This window comes from Hyposmocoma kahamanoa, unplaced genomic scaffold, assembly GCF_003589595.1.
Source record: "Hyposmocoma kahamanoa isolate Upper Pololo Valley unplaced genomic scaffold, ASM358959v1 99879, whole genome shotgun sequence".
NCBI classification, from domain to species: Eukaryota; Metazoa; Arthropoda; class Insecta; order Lepidoptera; family Cosmopterigidae; genus Hyposmocoma; species Hyposmocoma kahamanoa.
The window spans coordinates 5,532,679-5,550,596 of NW_020656077.1; positions in this window are offsets into that span (position 1 = coordinate 5,532,679).

Here is a 17,918-nt window from a genome sequence, read left to right on the forward strand (position 1 = left end):
TTTTTAATTTCGCATATCCATCTCACGTGTTAGAAAGTGACCAGGAAATCGACGTTGGAGCATGCATACCTATATTGATTGTTCACTCTAGAAAAGTCCCAGGCATTCAGGTAATAAATCTGGCAGGGAATTCCACTCCAATGCCTTGTCATGAATGGGGAAGCGCAACGTTACGTCCGAAACACATTATTTCAAAATGTCAATTAAATTATTAACACTTTCCATTTGATGATCAAATGTTATTCCAGATATAATAAGACTTTACTTAGCAAAAACAGATATTTAAAAAAAACATCAATTTGCCACCTACAAATCAGGTAAATTCTCATGAAAAAAAATGTATACCGAAGTCTCTCTAATCAGAGGTTATTTATTTTAGTAGTTTCATTGGGATCACTAATTAAACAGCGTGGGGGACGTGTATCAAAACAATTTATACAAAACTTTTTGTAAGGCAAACTCTCCCGCTAATTAGCTGTCCTATATAATCGGATCACCAATGTACAATATGTTACCGAACGAAATTAAAGAGACAGCCTCATAGGTTAGCTGTTAAAAGGATGGCTTCTAGAAAAACAAATTTTATGTTATGGAAAGTCAATAGTATAAAGTAAATTTTACAATGTTTATTATAATTAAATTTTTATTAAATTGATATTCAATTATTTTTTGTGTAATTACTCCACTAGTTTGTTATAATTATTAATAAACCCGAAAATGTACAAAGTCCAAGTTTTCGTTGTCCTGATCGGAAAAACAAAGTTTTTGGAGGAAAATAAAGTTTTTTCATAATTATTAATACAAAGATCGAACACTCAGAAAAAACACTCAGAAAAAATTCCTTTGATCCGGTCAGATTCGAACCGACGTCTTCTTGCATACCGTGCCAGACGCTATACCAACTAAGCCACGGAACGAACCAACGGACTTCACGAATTTTTCTATGTGCTTGCGTCGTGTCTTTGTACTTGGTCTTTCAACGACTTCTTAGTCGTAGCGCCATCTATGAGAAATCTATGACAGATTTATCACCCAGTTAGTATCTTTACAGCTACCAGTCCTGGTAGCTGTAAGGGTACTAATGTTTATTATATTTTAAGAATTCGTCCATCAAAGTATTGCCACCTTACCTATTTCTGCTTCCAAGCAGTAATGTGAGCATTACTGCGTTCCGGTTTTGAAGGGTAAGGGTGCTGGTGAAATTATAGGCACATAGGACTTTTCAACTTATGTTTCAGGGTGATGGGCGCAGTGGCAGTGCCCCTCAGATCTTTGAGATTTAAAGCTCTTAATGGCAATGCGACTGTTATTGACAGGCGTGTCGCTTACCATCAGGCGCACGACTTGTTCGCCCCACCACTTGCTATTATAAAAAATAAAAATAGAAAACAATTTTCATTAACACGAGAACGTCTGACAATATGCCAAACTCGGCTGGATAGCGCGTCTTCAACTTAAGAAACCAGACGATTAAGTCGTAACTCTATGCAACTCGGTTCTACTTCGTGCGATATTACTCTTAATGTTTATTTATCAGAAGGAATAAAACGTTTCATGACTTGGTATATAAAAAAATTAAATAAAAATAAATGCCTGAAATAAAAATCTAACTTACAAAATCGTATTTGATGACAAATATGTCGTAATATTAGTGCCGTTAATGGTATTATCATGTAACGAAAACCACTATAGCGTCAAATAAACTTTGATCAACAGACGGAAATTCTTGCGGTTTTGAGCCGCCTTCTCTAATTAGGAGCTTAAAGTTCGGTTCACGGTTGAATGCTAAATCCATTCTCAGGCAAATTTCCGTAAACAATTCCATTTCAAAAATCAGAAAATGTATCGAAATTGATGTTACACTGTAATTTTAGACTGGCTTTCAAATTATAGACTCGAGGAATATAGAATCCAACCTTATCTATTTCTGCCGCCAAGCAGTAATGTGATCAATATTGTTTCGGTTTTGAAGGGTAATAGTACTTATCAACTTATGTCTCAGAGGGCAGTAGCAGTGCCCCTAAGATCTTTACGATTTAAAGCTCTGAGTGGCACTGCAAGTGTTATGGGTAGGCGTGTCGCTTACCACCAGGCGCATGACTTGTTTGTTCCGTCACACACAAAAAAATCATTCACATGAGGACACGTGACAATTATCAAGCTCGATTGGATTGCACGTCTTCAACTTCAGGGCCAGATGATTTCGTATTATCGTACCGATTATCGTAACGCATTCTTAAGGCTGTCGTAACTCAATGCCACGCGGTTTGTAACGCATGCGTCATTGCTCGTTATTACTCATATGTTTATTTATCAGAAGGAGCTTTGAAAAAAAAAAACTAACAATGTTGCCCTTTACACGTAAATAAAACACCTGTTTCTCTTTGTAAAACCTTTTGCTCCTAAAGGATAACAAGTGGTCATAGATAGAAACATCGTTGTGTATTAGTTTTAACATGATAAATAAATTGTAAAAAAAAAGAAAAATTATAGCACAATACATTTTTTAATCTATTTATAATTGAATGTAAGGGGCAAATCAAAAGTCGCTGATTGTTATAACGCTGTATACGACAATTAAATGTAGAAGTAATGAAAATAATAATAACAATATAGTCAACAACATCTATTACGTAACTTTATTGCATCGTCATCATCAACCCATTGATACGTCCCGCTGTTGGGCACGGATTTCCTCTCAGACGAGGGTTTATGCCATAGTTCGCCACGGTGGCCCAATGGAGTTGGGGATTTCTCACATTTTCTGACGGTTATGAACTTTCTGCAACGTGCAGGTTTTATCACGAAGTCTTCCTTCACCGGACACTCACAGTAAATTTTAAATTAAATGTCGCACATAAGTGCCGAGAACCTCAAACCTCTGGATTCGAACTCACGGCCTCTGCTAGAGAGGCCGTAGGTAACCATTATGCTACCACAGCTATTTTACAGCTTTATTGCATTTCACGGCAATAATTCAAACATCATTGTTTCCTAATGATGAGACGCAGTGCAGAAATATTTAGGGTATTAAAATTAGGGTAAAACATCATTTATAATTCTTTTAAAATTAGTAGCTGTCTGTACCTATTTCTTGACGCGAACCACAAGGACGAATTCACATTTAATTAGAACAAAATATATGTTTTTAAATTGCGCTTGCTTATATTTAGCTGTATTACCAGATAACTCACCAAGAAGTACGCGTACAGAAATCCAAGTTTCTAATCGGCACAGCACTCGAGGGTTCCAACAATTTAAAATTTAAAAAAATAAATTCGTTAACGTACGTAAACACGATCGCGTGTTGCGTATGGTGCGTGCGAGTTCGTTCGTTCGAAGCGCAGCCGGGCGCCCGGGCAGTCGGCGGAACGCTGGACTCTTGCGGGGAGACTTGGGAGCGATAGGGATGTGCTTAAAGAATCGATAAAATGTGGTACCGATATTGATCGCTACCGATATCTGACATTTCCAAATTTCCTTAGACAAATACAGCGTGTCTATTAAACATATGTAGGATGTTGTTGCAATGCCGAGTTAAACTTCAATATAATCATTGGTTACATAAAGGGGAAATAGGCAGATAAAACAAGTAAACATACTCACTTTTCAATAACTCTATTCAATCAACACTCAGTTGCTTTACAATCCTTTCTCCTCCGCTCCAGACTTTCGTACGCTGGTGGCGCCCCCTATGAACTTGGTCGCACAAGCTTTAGAAACTTTTCTGTACTTTTAATGAATGCGTTCAATTATTACAATACGTAGCATAGTAGTTGATCTTATTATATTAAATATAAATTGAAATACGTAACTGTTGATGACACATAGATAAAATGTAAGATAGATATTTTTAATCGATAAATGTTCGAACTCAACCCGGGTGGACTATGACCTAAAAACCTCGCCTGTGAGGAGACATGTGCCCAGTAGTGAAACGTATAAATGGGTTGATGATGATGATGATGATGAAATGATCGAACTAAAGCGTGAATCTGGATTTCCCTCTTAGTAAAGTTTTCGGAACTATAAAACCGATAAAGTGCTAGAATCAAAGTTTTTGTGAGAATTTTCCAGAACTCCGAAATATTTAGAATTTTATTTTTCAAGATACAAGGCAACATTTTAGTGTTTATATTTTTTTTATAAATTATAACTTACTTATAAACAAAACACCCGTATAACAACAATAGCAACGCTTTTACAAACTTTAATTTGTCACCCCAATATATATAGGGTATAAAACAAACAAAATAGAACTATATAATATAAAGAATATACTTTTTCTGCCTAATTTACCCCTTAAAACAAATTTCGACACATATTATTCAACTTTCAATACAACACAGATGTAAGTAACTGCTGTTTTTTTTAACATTCTGCCAAATTTCAATTTTCCACATCAAATTCAGCAGTGAAAACAGACAAATGAATATCGAAACGATTCCGTTCCGTATGGTTCTAGTCGTAACAAAGAATCAGGTTCTTTTTGCAGCCTGCGACAAGTTGTATATTAGGTACCTGCACCTATAAAATGAGGTTTCATTTAATAAATACGGATACCGTACTACCTATTGTAGGTCAATATACCTATTTAATAAGTGATTTAAATATACTATATTGGAAAATAGGTGAACAAAACGCTAGTGCGATTCAGGAGCCAACTAACGCCACCTACTGGTTGGTGAAGATAGTAAACGGAGCATTGTTTCACGGCGAGTACGTAATGTCCTTCAAGGACAGTATTTCATTATCCCTACTAAAATTACAATCATTCTATCGATTAAATAAATTAGTTACGCTCTGTAGCAGCACTAGAGTTGGCAAATAGTTTTATTCCTAGAGTTGGCCTCACTCATTGTCATATTTTGACCACTTCACTTGACATAATATATTTTTGAATTCTATGACTAACTTGTTCTCCTTTGTACTATTATTATAGTCGCCGTACTGCAAAGAACTACCTACTACGGCATTTCTGTACGCAAGAAATAAAATTGCTCGCATTATCAAAATTATAGTCGAATCTTAGCTTATCTTTGAATTTATTATCTAATAAGATTCTATAACAGAATCACATGAGAGATCCAATATATAACAATAAGTTTAAACACTTTGTCGTAGTTTGAATACATCGAATGAATAAAATGTTGAGCAAGTTTTCGTGTCGTCGCTGTTTATTTCAAACACGCTTAATGAGGCCTTCTAAAAATATGTAAAAGAACGCGTATGTACAGTAGACAGCGAAGTATATTTGAATAGCATACCCTGTGGGATGCAGTCATTACAAGCTTTTTTATTTTTTTATTTGCTTTCAATATCAGCTAAATTGAAAAGCGCAAACAGCAGCACTCGTTTTCCTTTGAAGACATTCACAATTTTTTTTTTTAAAAGCATATGTAAACTGCCTTTTTTACTTATAGTTTGCGTCGTTTATATTAGACACTAAACGGTGAGATAAATACAATGATATAATAGTACGTATAGTAGTAGCAGGTACTATGATCATCAAAAAACCATTCACCTAATCCCACGACAACGCACAGGTTCCTTACTAAGCGGACTGTCCATAGTACAAAAAAATTGTTGGTGCATTGTGGTCGTTTAGCTATTAACCTCTAGATGGCAGCACATTGGTTAAGATTCCAATACATAGAATTAAAGCATCGCAACTTTGAAGTGACAGGTATTGATAGTATTAAATCTTTCAAAGATATGCCAACAGGGTAAAGTTTAAATTATATTAACAGTCCAGAATTTGATGTTTCTTTTTAAATATGAAACCGACCATTATCATAATTTCACAGTGTTTCCAATTATTAATGTGGGAGTTTTGGAGACACGGATTCTGATAGTAATCGAGGATTAAGACACTTCCATTGTTTTATTTTTCCGTGTTATGGAACATGTTGTTCATAGAATATACATACGTACATATAAATAATGCTGCACAAGAGAACGGAAATACCCAATGGCGCACAAAGCAACCTGTATGACTCAGGCGCACCTGCTCGTAGATCTGTAATTTAGAGCAACTGCCGTGCGTCCAAACTAGTGCCAATAAAAACCTATCACTTATCTTTCACTCATTCTCACTCACTCATTAGACTGGCCTTTTTTTAACAAGGATTTTAACCCTATACAATATGGTAATTACGCCGTCCTCATTGGAAATCTCAAACAGCGTGGTCAGTTAAGGGTATTTGTGTTACGTAAGTATAGAACTTTTTGGTTATTTCCTGTAAGGGGTTTCGAAAAGCAATATTTATGTCTCCATTACGTCCAATCTCGTCAAATCCAAATCCTCTAGCGGCCCTGATGTGGTCACTTTCCACTAACAGACGGATCTGATCTTCTATTCTTTTACAATAATAGTAGGAGGCTTCGATACCTATCAAATGATACAATTTATTTAGTGGGATGTGACCAGATCTAATTCTAAATGCTGAAACAAGAGATTCCCTAGAGGGAATTCCCGAAGGTCGCGGTTGCATCGTTCTATACCAAATGCCTCTTGCTGGTGAAATTTCCTCGTAGTCTGGTCCCAAATATTTAAACAAATGACTATAGCTAGAGGAATAACTTGAGTAGCACTCAGTTTACAAATCATGTTGACGCCATCAGTAAATGGGTTCTAAGAATGAAGTATGTATTATAATTTTTATTGCACATAAATGCATTGACAATCAGCGGGTAACCGATGAATGCACGTTGCGTCGGACCGGCTAGTCTAGCAATCTTTGGGGGAGGCCTATGTTCAGCAGTGGACGTCTGATATGATGATGATTATGATGGCATTGACAAGCGTTGACTTAGTTAAAGGGCCCACCGAGCATAGTGACGTCCAATAAATAATACACATAACATATTGTTTCTATGTAGATACTTACTGCTAGAATGTACCAAGCCGGAACAAACTACTACAACAAGAAGTAAATAGTTTTTAAATTTTAACATACAAGGTATCATACAATACTAAATTTCATAAAGCCAATCCACTTGAGAAAATTCCACTATCCGAGAGAATAATTTTCGGTAAGGCGCGAAATAGAACTCGTAAAGAGAAAACATATAAACAGGGCCAACCTCGCCGCTAAAAATATCTAATATTTTGGAATTTTCCCGTCGGGCCGTCGCCGATGTTCGCTTTGAGCGAAGACCGCGTGGAAGCTTAAATTAAAATGCGAAATTTTTTGATTCAAATCCAATTGAAAACCGAAATTTAATAGTACAGACATACAGTTATGTCTACAAGGCCATTTCGGTAGAAAACAATAAGACTGTATATGTCCGGAGTAATTTGTAAAATATTGTCCACCTCCCAGGACTGTATTACTAACAACATAAAGAACTATGTTTGTTCCACTTCTTTTAATAATTCGTCGGATTTTACTTTCATACAAAAATAAAAATATTTTAATAGATCGCCCTGAACGGTTATAACTCTGCAAAACACTCTTTTTAGAGCCTATTGCACACCACTGTGGGCCAGCTATACCAAAACCTCGCTCAGAGCCCTGTGTACGCAATATAATAACGCCTTTAGGACGCTGGTACGGCTGCCACGGTTCTGTAGTGCATCTGCCATGTTTGCTGAATCTCGCGTCGACAGCTTCTTGGCACTCTTACGGAGGAGATCGGCGTCTTTATTAAATAGAATATGTGGCAACGGCCTATTGAAGACTATCGCGGATCGGACTGAGTGCCCCGGCACTTAATAACAACCACGAAATCCGTAGTAGAATATAAGTACTAACTTAATTTTAAGCTATTTTTAACCGACTTCAAAAAAGGAGGAGGTTCTCAATTCGACTGTATGTTCTTTTTTTTATGTATGTATGTTACGCGATAATTCCGGTATTTGTGAGCCGATTTTCATGATTCTTTTTTTGTTGGAAAGGGGATACCGAGTGTCCAGGTGGAAGTCTGGCCACTCTGCCAGTACCGGTCCTTCCTGAGCGCCGAGACCATAGGCATAGCTGCAGGCCTCCGCCTTGGTGTCCCAGTTTGCTCCCGTCATCGGTGGCGTTGCGGCAAAGACGTAAGTGCTCTGAGTCACCACGGTCTATAAAAATAAAATGTTTATTTCTCTTATTTATTTATTGTAAGTCTCCTTCGACGTGCAGATTCCATCACGATGTTTTCGTACACCGAAAAACTAATAATAAATGTCCGAAAAATTCACAGGTGCGAGGCTAGATTTGAACCCACGGCCTCTGTTTGAGAGGCGGTAGGTCCAACTATTAGGCTTCCACGACTTTTTTATATATTACTATTTCTACTATTGTAGAGAATCGCAGCTGTCGTTACAAATCTCTTTGTATATGTTTTGTAATATAGTCTTTTTAACATTGACTTTATATGCTTTTTAAGCTTAGTTTTGTATCTGAATTCTAAATTTAAATGTGATTATTTTTGGCGCCATTTCATGACATTTGTTTCTGCTTTTGCTTTGATAGCGGTACGTGTTTTCTAATAAATAAATACATAAGCTGTAAATACATTTGCTTTGGCTTTGCTCACTCGTTGTTCACCCTTTAATCCATTGATACAGGCCGCTACAACTACTATAAACAACAGCGTAGCGGACTATAGCCTAAACCCTCGCCTGAGAGGAAACCCGTGTCCAGCCGTGTGACGCATAAATGGGCTGATGTTGAATAGTATAAACCCGTTGTTCTGGATTCTAGTAGTAAAATATGCGGGCCGTTACGCGCGGTCTCGGGTCACTCTCGAAAATAACTCGCCAATGTCCAACACGGTGTACACATTGTATCCGCTCATGCGGTGGACACATTGCATAATTAGTATCTCTAGAATATTCTACATGTAATCGCAATATATTTGATATGGACGCAGTCCGCCCCATCTTTATATGTAATATATATGTAAATAATAACAATAATTCGTTTTATTTGCTTACAACATTGTATAACAGCTGGGCCCCGATTCAGAACTTATCGATTTTTTAACCGAATCGATAGATTGGATATCGTTCTCGAATCGAAAGGCGCTTTCCGAGCTATTCAGAACATTCAGAGTTAAACGTTCGATCCGGATTCGGATACGATATCGTTATCCAACAGCATTTACGGAGTTAGTCGGTGAAATAGATTATAAGAAAAATTATAATCCTTTTATATACAATTTTAAGACTTCAAAGGCCTAAAATATAGGAATGCATTATAATAAATTAATAAAATTGAACAAATTTCGGATTTTATTTAAAATGATAAAAGATTTCCATATTACATTCTTGCTTTGTAAACAATAGGACGTTCGGTAACTTTCATTCGATGACTGTGTTCTGAATAACGTTTGTAGCCTTTGCCGGTCGAGAAGTTCGAGTAATCGTACGGGTGTGACGTCATTTCGGTTCGGTTTCGAATACGACAGTTTGACGTTCGATTCGGATGTAGTGAACAAAAATAAAACGAAATCAGTCGACAACTGATTTATCGTAAAACGACCCCTAGATGTAACAAGAGACAGTGGCAGTATAAACATGTTATTATTTCCTTAATGGCGACCACTAGGCTTGGGCCAGTGTCAGTTTCGAAGAATACAGTCAATTAATATTGATCAACAGATTCGAAGAATGCAGTCAGTTAATATTGATCAAAAATACCAACGTTAAGAATCGATACTACCTCAGTTCCAATTTTAATTTTTCCGGTTAATACGGTTCATTTTTCTTGAGTGGAGCGGTAAGGGCTTTATTTCGAAATATATTTTTTTTATTAACGAAATTAAAACCTTTTGAAAAATGTATATCTATACTACACGTGTTTTACTTAGTTCAGTTGATATTTAAAAAAAGTCATTAGTATATGTAAAGTACCTATTGAAATACAGCGGTTTGTTTGTAAAATTTCGAGGTAAGTTTGTGTTTTTTTATAGAGAAAATTTTTCGGCATCGCGTTTTTACACCGTATAGTAATCAGTGTACATCCTCACACATTTTCCCTATTACGCGGAATCAACCAAAGCCATTTGAGGTTTAATTCTCTTAAGGCAGCAGCAAGTTATATATTTTTGGAAGAACCACTTCGACGAAGGGACATACCTGGGGTGAAAAAGAATAATCGTGGACAAATAACAAACTAAAGCATAATATTATAAAATCTCACAAAACATGTTTCGTATTTACCTACTATTAAATAGCATGCAAATATCTAGCTATACAATGTCACTCAACTACCACAACAATAAGAATGTCACAAGTTATATCAAGAAAGATAAAAATCAAAATAGAATTTTTACATCTCATTTCCTGTGAAATATTTCGTTTATGTATATAATTGTATATACATCGTTTCAAAAATAAACATAAGTGTAATGATTTAATATGGTGATGGTATCAGGATATTTCAAATTACATTTACACAGGGTTTTTTTAAATACTAACAACCTCGTAGGACGATATTATAAACAACCATAAACAATAATCAACAACTAACATCATAAACAACAACTTTTGTTCCATGACTTTTTACAAAACATAATAAATTTACTAAAAATAAACTTTTAACCAGGCATGTAGTTTAGATTCGATTTTTGAAAACATCCACCGGGTGAATCAGATATTTTTGAGTTAAGTCGCTATTCCAAAAAGTCACGAAATGTAGATATTGTAATGGTTTGTCCTTGGTTTGTCGATAGTGTGTTTGGCCTATGTAACACTTACGTCAATGATATTAATGATGACGTCATCAAACTATTATACGTCCATATATAACGTATTATACGGCACAGGCCGCCTCTGCGATAATTAAATACCACGCAACTTTTATTTTTAAGCTGCAATAAGTTGTATAGTGGGTACCTGCATCTATAAAAAGAGGTTTCCTAGAAAAATACGGGAATAGTAGATACCTATTTAATAAGTGATTTAAAATCACAATACCCTAAGGAAAAAAGGAATTACGCCATCTATCGGTTGGTGAAGATACTAAACGGAGCTTTGTTTTACGGCAAGTACGTAATGTCCTCTAAGGACAGTATTTCAATATGCCTAATAAAACTACAATTATTCTATCGATTAAATAAACGAGCTACTCTATGTAGCAGCACTAGAATTTACTTATAGTTTTATTCCTAGTCCCATATTTTGACCACTTCTTTGACATAATATATTGATGAATTCTAAGACTAACTTGTATTATACACGTACAAGGAGACTTTTTCACAAGGACCTCTACTGGTAATAATTTAAAACCATAAAAGTAGCATTATTCTTCTTCTCCACGAGTCCGGGATGAGATTTGGGGATACAGAGCGATTTTGAAGAACAGTGAAAGGTATACAAATGGCTGCTTCTCAAAAATGGCGACCCAAATCAAATTAGTTACTAATAGTATTGTTTACTTATTATATTATTACATTGTATTCGGCATGTGGTTATTTTATTGTTAATAAGAACACTCATCTTCACCCTTGGTTACATTGATATGTTACACGATTCGTCGTCTTTATGCGCCAGTTTACATTTAAGTTTTCTTGAACTTTCCATTTCCATTTTCCATTTTTCGGGTGAATAAGGTGTTTATGAGCTAGAAAGCTAGCGAAATGTAGACATTGTAATGGTATGTACATAGTGTATTCACATGAGTAACACTTGTCAATCCCACTACTGAGCACGGGCAAATACTTTCACCATAATGGCATACATTAGAGATAAAAAGAAGAAGAACCGGGCGCAGGTCCATTGCGATGAAGGTTCAGGTTCACGCTAGCCCAATGTTGTCCAAGGGCTATGTATCTTTCTCTACGAGTAAGTTTCAACACGATGTTTTTTGTTTTTACTAAACATTCAGAAGTGTGTGTCAGTGGTGTAGTCTCCTGCTTTTAGTATTGACTGTTCTGCCCATGCAGTGTGCACTAAAAAACATCTTTATATGTAATCAAAACTGTCTAAACTTCGTATTATTAATATAAACGTTTCAAGTAAGATATTGGCATTTGATCAATCGCGGGATGTAGGTTTCTTTCAATTTGAACCTTATGTGTTGTGAGTATTTTTATTACAATATTTCAAGTTCTTAAGTTTTAGATATTGCTACACACTCTCGTATATAGGTGTATGATGTATGTCTGTCGTCCGCTAAGACAAGGCTAAGCGACTAATGTCCACTTGCACTAAACGTAGGTAAAACCACTAATTAAAGTAGGTTAAACCAATAATTGCAATGCAAAAGACACTCTTAATACATTGTGTTAAGAGTGTCTTATCAATTTAAGCATTGGTTTAAGACATACTTAAGTTTAGTGCAAGTGGACATTAATCATTTTTTGAGGTATCATAAAAAACCAAAACCTAGTTATAGAATATTGAAATTATCGAGTTCTTAGGTTTTCGCGATTGTTACACATATTTATAGTATATTTGTTTTTTCAAACAAACCTTTTTGTTTGGTTTGTTTGAAAAAACAAATATACGCGATTTAAATCCGGAAAAATAGTTTCATTTCCAATATTGAAATTCTTTGATGATATTTCATCAAACAATTTCATATTAGGGTAAGTTACTGTGCATCGTTAGGGTAAGTTTCGACAAGTCGAACTAGTTTTAACTGTTTTTAAAAGATAATTTTGTGCTCTATTTTTTGCTATTTAAAATGGTTATTTGACCGTTAGCCACATAACCGCGTTTTAGATAGTGGACGGCAGATATACATATGTGTTTAATAATATTTTCAGTGTTATGAACTTTAAATTAAAGACAATGGCAGAATTTTTCCAATCTAAATCGCGTATATTTATTTTTTTAAACAAACGAACGTTTCGGGCTCTTTACAGATCTCACGGGTAACAATTAATTGGCTGTCAATCAATAAATATAAGCGACTTTGATAAAAAAAAATAGTTGCGTTTCCATCGCGGAAACCTTAATATCTTCTGAACCTTACATCTTAGTAAACATGTAATACATTTTAAGTAAATGATGGAACCAATGGGAAAGGGCACTCATTTTAGTCTAAAAAGATTTTTAATAACAATTTATTTTTATTTTAGATATTAAAGGCTTTTGTCACAAAGTGAATATAATACTCTTATCGTTCTCCGTTACATTGCTATCATCTACTAATACCTTTAGCTACTAATTTGTATAGCGCCTTACACTCATCCGATGTAGGTGAAGAAAGGATACTGCTAAAGACACCGACGTCGTCTCGTTCAAGATTAAGGAACAGCATAGAGATCTCGCTCCATCTAGAAAGATTGTTCTTCTGATAATCCAACTGGTGAAAACGTGAAGACACGCGAAACGAAATTTCTTTGTTCCGGTGTCAATCTGTTTTCTCAAAGAAAATGCGTTCCTCAATAGCTAATTGCATTACAAATGCATCTACGTATTTGGTGTACTAATTTTATTACGTTTTATTGTATAATTACACAGTTTACAACAAATGGTAATGTCAAAGGTGAACACTTCGATACCTATGTCATACTCGGGTGACCTAGATCTCCGCTCGCAGTATTGATTTTGCAGCATACCCTGATATCTGGGAGCTGAGGCTTTTCCTGTAACTCAGAGGCGGAGACTTGCAAGGGCCGCCCATCAGCATGAAGGCGTGGTCACAAATTGCATCTGTGCAAGTGAGGGGGTTGCTCTCAATCCTATAAATGAAACCGGGTGGTTTCCCCCCCGGAAAGTAAAACATAGTTAATTTTTAACTATTCTGGTTTGTTACTCGATCCAGTTATATAACTCTGATCAACCCTCCGCAAGAGGCAAATGGACTCATTGAAAACGCCACAGCCTTAAGGCTATGGCTTAAGCTGAGTGAGGTCCTTTCGATGATGACACCAGAACCGCACAACTGACACTACGAATTGTAGTCGGTTTTTGTTTTTTGCTTCTCGTCTGTTTTATTTTTTGTGTTGTTCATTTGTTTTTGTATTTTTTTATTAATTATTTTTTCTATTAATTGTTAAAGTATTATTAATCTCTTTTTTGTATCTATGTGTTGTGTAAAATAAAAATACTATCTTCGTCCAAATTTTACAGGACGAAACTTTAGACAGGAGCGCGTGATCAGTAGCGTAAAGATTCGCGCGCGGGAAAGCCTGCACGCGCAATCGTGCGCGATCACCTGTTTCAAATTTTTGTAGCTTATGTTCTTTTGCGCGCGATTGCTCGTGTTCGTTTTTGTTACAACGGAAAGAGCGTCCGTGTAAAAACTGATGAGATGACGTCTTTACAAGCGCGCTCAATCGCGTACGATTGCTGTATCATGCGCAATAGAGTGTCTGTGTAATGCCCGCTAATATTTCACTGGGTCTCTTAGCACATACTAATACAATTCGTTAATTGTATTACATAATATGTGCTCCAAACGATATTCGAGTTCTTAGGTTGTATGTAACAATCGCGAGATTGTTACACATAGGAAATTGAGCTATTTTTCGAATCTGAATCGGGTATATTTGTTTTTTCAAACGAACTACTTTTTCGGGCTCTTTACAAATTATCTTACATAGTTTTTAAATTATGTTTTCACCTCACTAGCTCGGAAAGGCTTTCTTTCTGATGAATCTCTCGCTAAAAATCTGCGCGCAAAAGCACTTTAGCTAGCGAAGTACGCATTTACGCGCGGAACAGGCGGGAATTGTCCTATTTTCTCTTATTATAAACCGCAATAGGAAGGTTTGGTGGCCTAAACCATATCCTTATATTATCCTTAGGTAAGTGCCCAGCAGTGGGATATATATATGGCCAAATGTATACATATATACACATGGGTACTTCTGGGAGGTAATTATGTGCATGTAACCAAAGCTTTAATTCAAACTGTTAACACTGTGTTTGTATATATAGATGGAAAACGGTAAATCGGAGCTCGCTGGCGTTTGGAATGGTGCCGGGCGCGGGAGTAGACTTGATCTATTTATAGAAAAGTGACCAATGGCGTGTGGTATATTGTGTAAGCTACGCCGATTAGGCGTATTGAATGTTATGTAATTGAAAAACTCGTGTAAGTATGTGATGCCGGCAAGTTTCTTCCGGTTTCCGTAAAGGCGAAAATACGCTAGCCAGTATGTATCCTGCCTTTTACACTAATTCTTAGACATCATAGATGTGCAAGTGTGCCGACAACAAGAACGTATTTTTTCTTTTTTCATATTACAATCATCAAAAAAATATAAAATGTTTTATTCAGAAGCTCAATCATTACGTTTTTATTGGTTCGAGTCTCCCTTTTTAGTATATAAATACTTATGTTAGTGGTTCCCGCTCTTCGTCATGGTACATCAACTATGTTGAGTTGAGGTTACGTATCAGAAATATACCTTGATAGCATAGCAAAATTTCTACAGTGACATGTACAAATACTGAATGATTTTCGATTTTCAGATTAAAAAAGTGTGTGTGGGTGTTACTTGGTGCGTGCGTGCGTGCGTGCGTGCATGCGTGCTTGCGTGCGTGCGTGCGTGCGCGCGTGCGAGCGTGCGTGCGTGCGTGTGTTTGTTAGTTATGTGTATATGTGTTTGGTATATAGATTACAGAGTTATTTCATAGCTTTGGTGTATCTATTCCTCATCACGATCATTCGCTGCAGATTTGTTCCGGGACGTCAAATTTCTATTCTTTTTGAAGCGGTGAAGTCTCATCGTCGAAGGCGAAGTCACACCACAAGAAGGAATTTATTTATTTACAATGTGAATGATTGCGAAGGTCCCACACTGATTTATCTTCCTTTAGTTACAAGGACAGTAATAATAGCATTAGCTCTGTACGTTATAAAAATAGCAAGTGAGAACAATGAAAATACTTGCTATAAACACCACGTGTGATAGGCGAGATGACGATGGACCTTATTATTATGTTAAACTTTTGATCCTCATGTATTTACCGGTTTTAAACAGAACTTGTCAACTCATGCCTCAGAATGATGGGGCATTGGCAGTACCACTGAGATCTTTCGCGATTTGAAGCTCTGAGTGGCATTGCAAGTACTATGGACTGGCTTATCATGTCGCTTACCACCGGGCGCACGACTTGATCGTTCCTTCACTTGGTATCATAAAATAACAGACAAAACTGGGAAAAACGAGGCTTTGAAATGACTGCAATTAAAATTTCAATCACATCATTGTCTTACAAATACCTACCATAGTCCTCTAAGTTAATTTGTAACAGATGATTCCACACGACACGTTGAACATTAGTGTGTTCACTATCTAATTTTCGTGACAATTTTTATTTTTTAAGTATTCAACATTTTTATCGTGCAATATTATTTAATATTTAAGTACTGTATCGTAAAATATTATTTAATAATTACACGGTAATATAATTGAATACTGAATTAACAAAAGTTGCCACGGATATTAGATAGAGAACACTAGTCCGAGAATAACCGTTTTACGTTAGCAATTTTATCGCGTAGGAAGTCATAGGAAGTCATTTTTTGAAAATAAAATCCAGATAATTGGTTTTCGCAGCAAACGGCGAATTATGTCGTAGAAATAGCTTCTAGGCCAGGAAACCGGCGACGGTGCGAGCGACTGCAGCGTGTCGATTTTAGCTATTTTCGAACGTGAATTTATAATGTGTCTGTGTGTGCTGATACACAAAGGCTTCAAACTTCAAATACACTGGTGTTTCTATCTCTCTTTGATGGACTGATTCAAACCTTTTTCATTTATTTGAAGAAAGGATTAATAGTGATGACTCTTAGCTACTTTTGACAAATTAATCTTACTTTAGTTCAGCTGTTTAAGATCATTAGCTCTATTCCCAGTCGGTGTAGAGATCTCAGTCAGAAAATGAATGTTTATTTTACTTGTACCGTTTGAAATTTGTTACATTACTGTTTTGTTCTCTAATTCTTATTCTTCGTCTGTCTTACCTTGCTTCATTCCATCGTCACTCCCATCGAAATTCTCAAGGAGAAAATACGTGTCCGTCAATTACGTAAACCTATCCACTTATAAAGCAACAATGTATTACATACGAATACAGGCCCTTTTCAGGTAAGTTCACTTAGGTTTATGTCTAATCTGTAGAGAGTGTTTTTATATTATTGTACCTGTTTTTATAACATTGTTTTTGTTACAACCTTTGTTCTCCTTTTCCTTCGCTTTCTCCCTAGTTTGTTATTTATTTCTTCTACAATAAATTCATGTGAACTGAGTGTTTCTGTCATTATTACGCAAGCCTGCGTGCCAATGGTAACCTTAATCTGATGCTGCAACAGAGACAATCTTCTTATTAACTTTATTGAATTTTTAGAACATGACGTTTTGTATCGCGGGTTTTTTAACGTTCAATTTGATTTGATGAATATTCTAACATTATGTTTAGAGTAATATTGTGAGTACAGCAGCGTAAAATTAAATCATGGATTATATGTTAGCATTTCTAATTAATGAAACATCGACCGCCAGTTTCTTAGGGCGCGGTTATTCGCCACGAATTTTATCGCGCGACTGCCGCGCGAAGACCGCGTGACCGCAGCGCAGCGACCGCGTCCGTCTAACTATCATGGCAATATATTCTCTATTTATTTAGCTATTACGTAGTCCGAATACGCGGTTGTATTGGAATTCCGAGGAATTGAGGAATTATGGTAACTTGGCGGTCACCGCGCGGCGGCCTCGCGAAATCTTTTGCGTCGTGTAACTGGGCGCTTAAGCGACAATCTACTCGGCCACAATTCCCCTCACTTGAAATTCGATAACGTATCCTAAATCAATTATCCATTTTGAAATTTCTGGCTGAATATTTCACGTTGAATTTCGGGTTGTCAATTATAAACTGCGGCAGGCAACTAAGTTCAACAATTACAATTTTTTACTCTTTTGCCGCTATATCCGGCATTTTGTAGCACAGGCCACGTCATCAGGTACGAAAGGACGCGGGGCCAAATATTGAGTTGACTGTACCGCGAATAATCTTAACTAAAATTAGC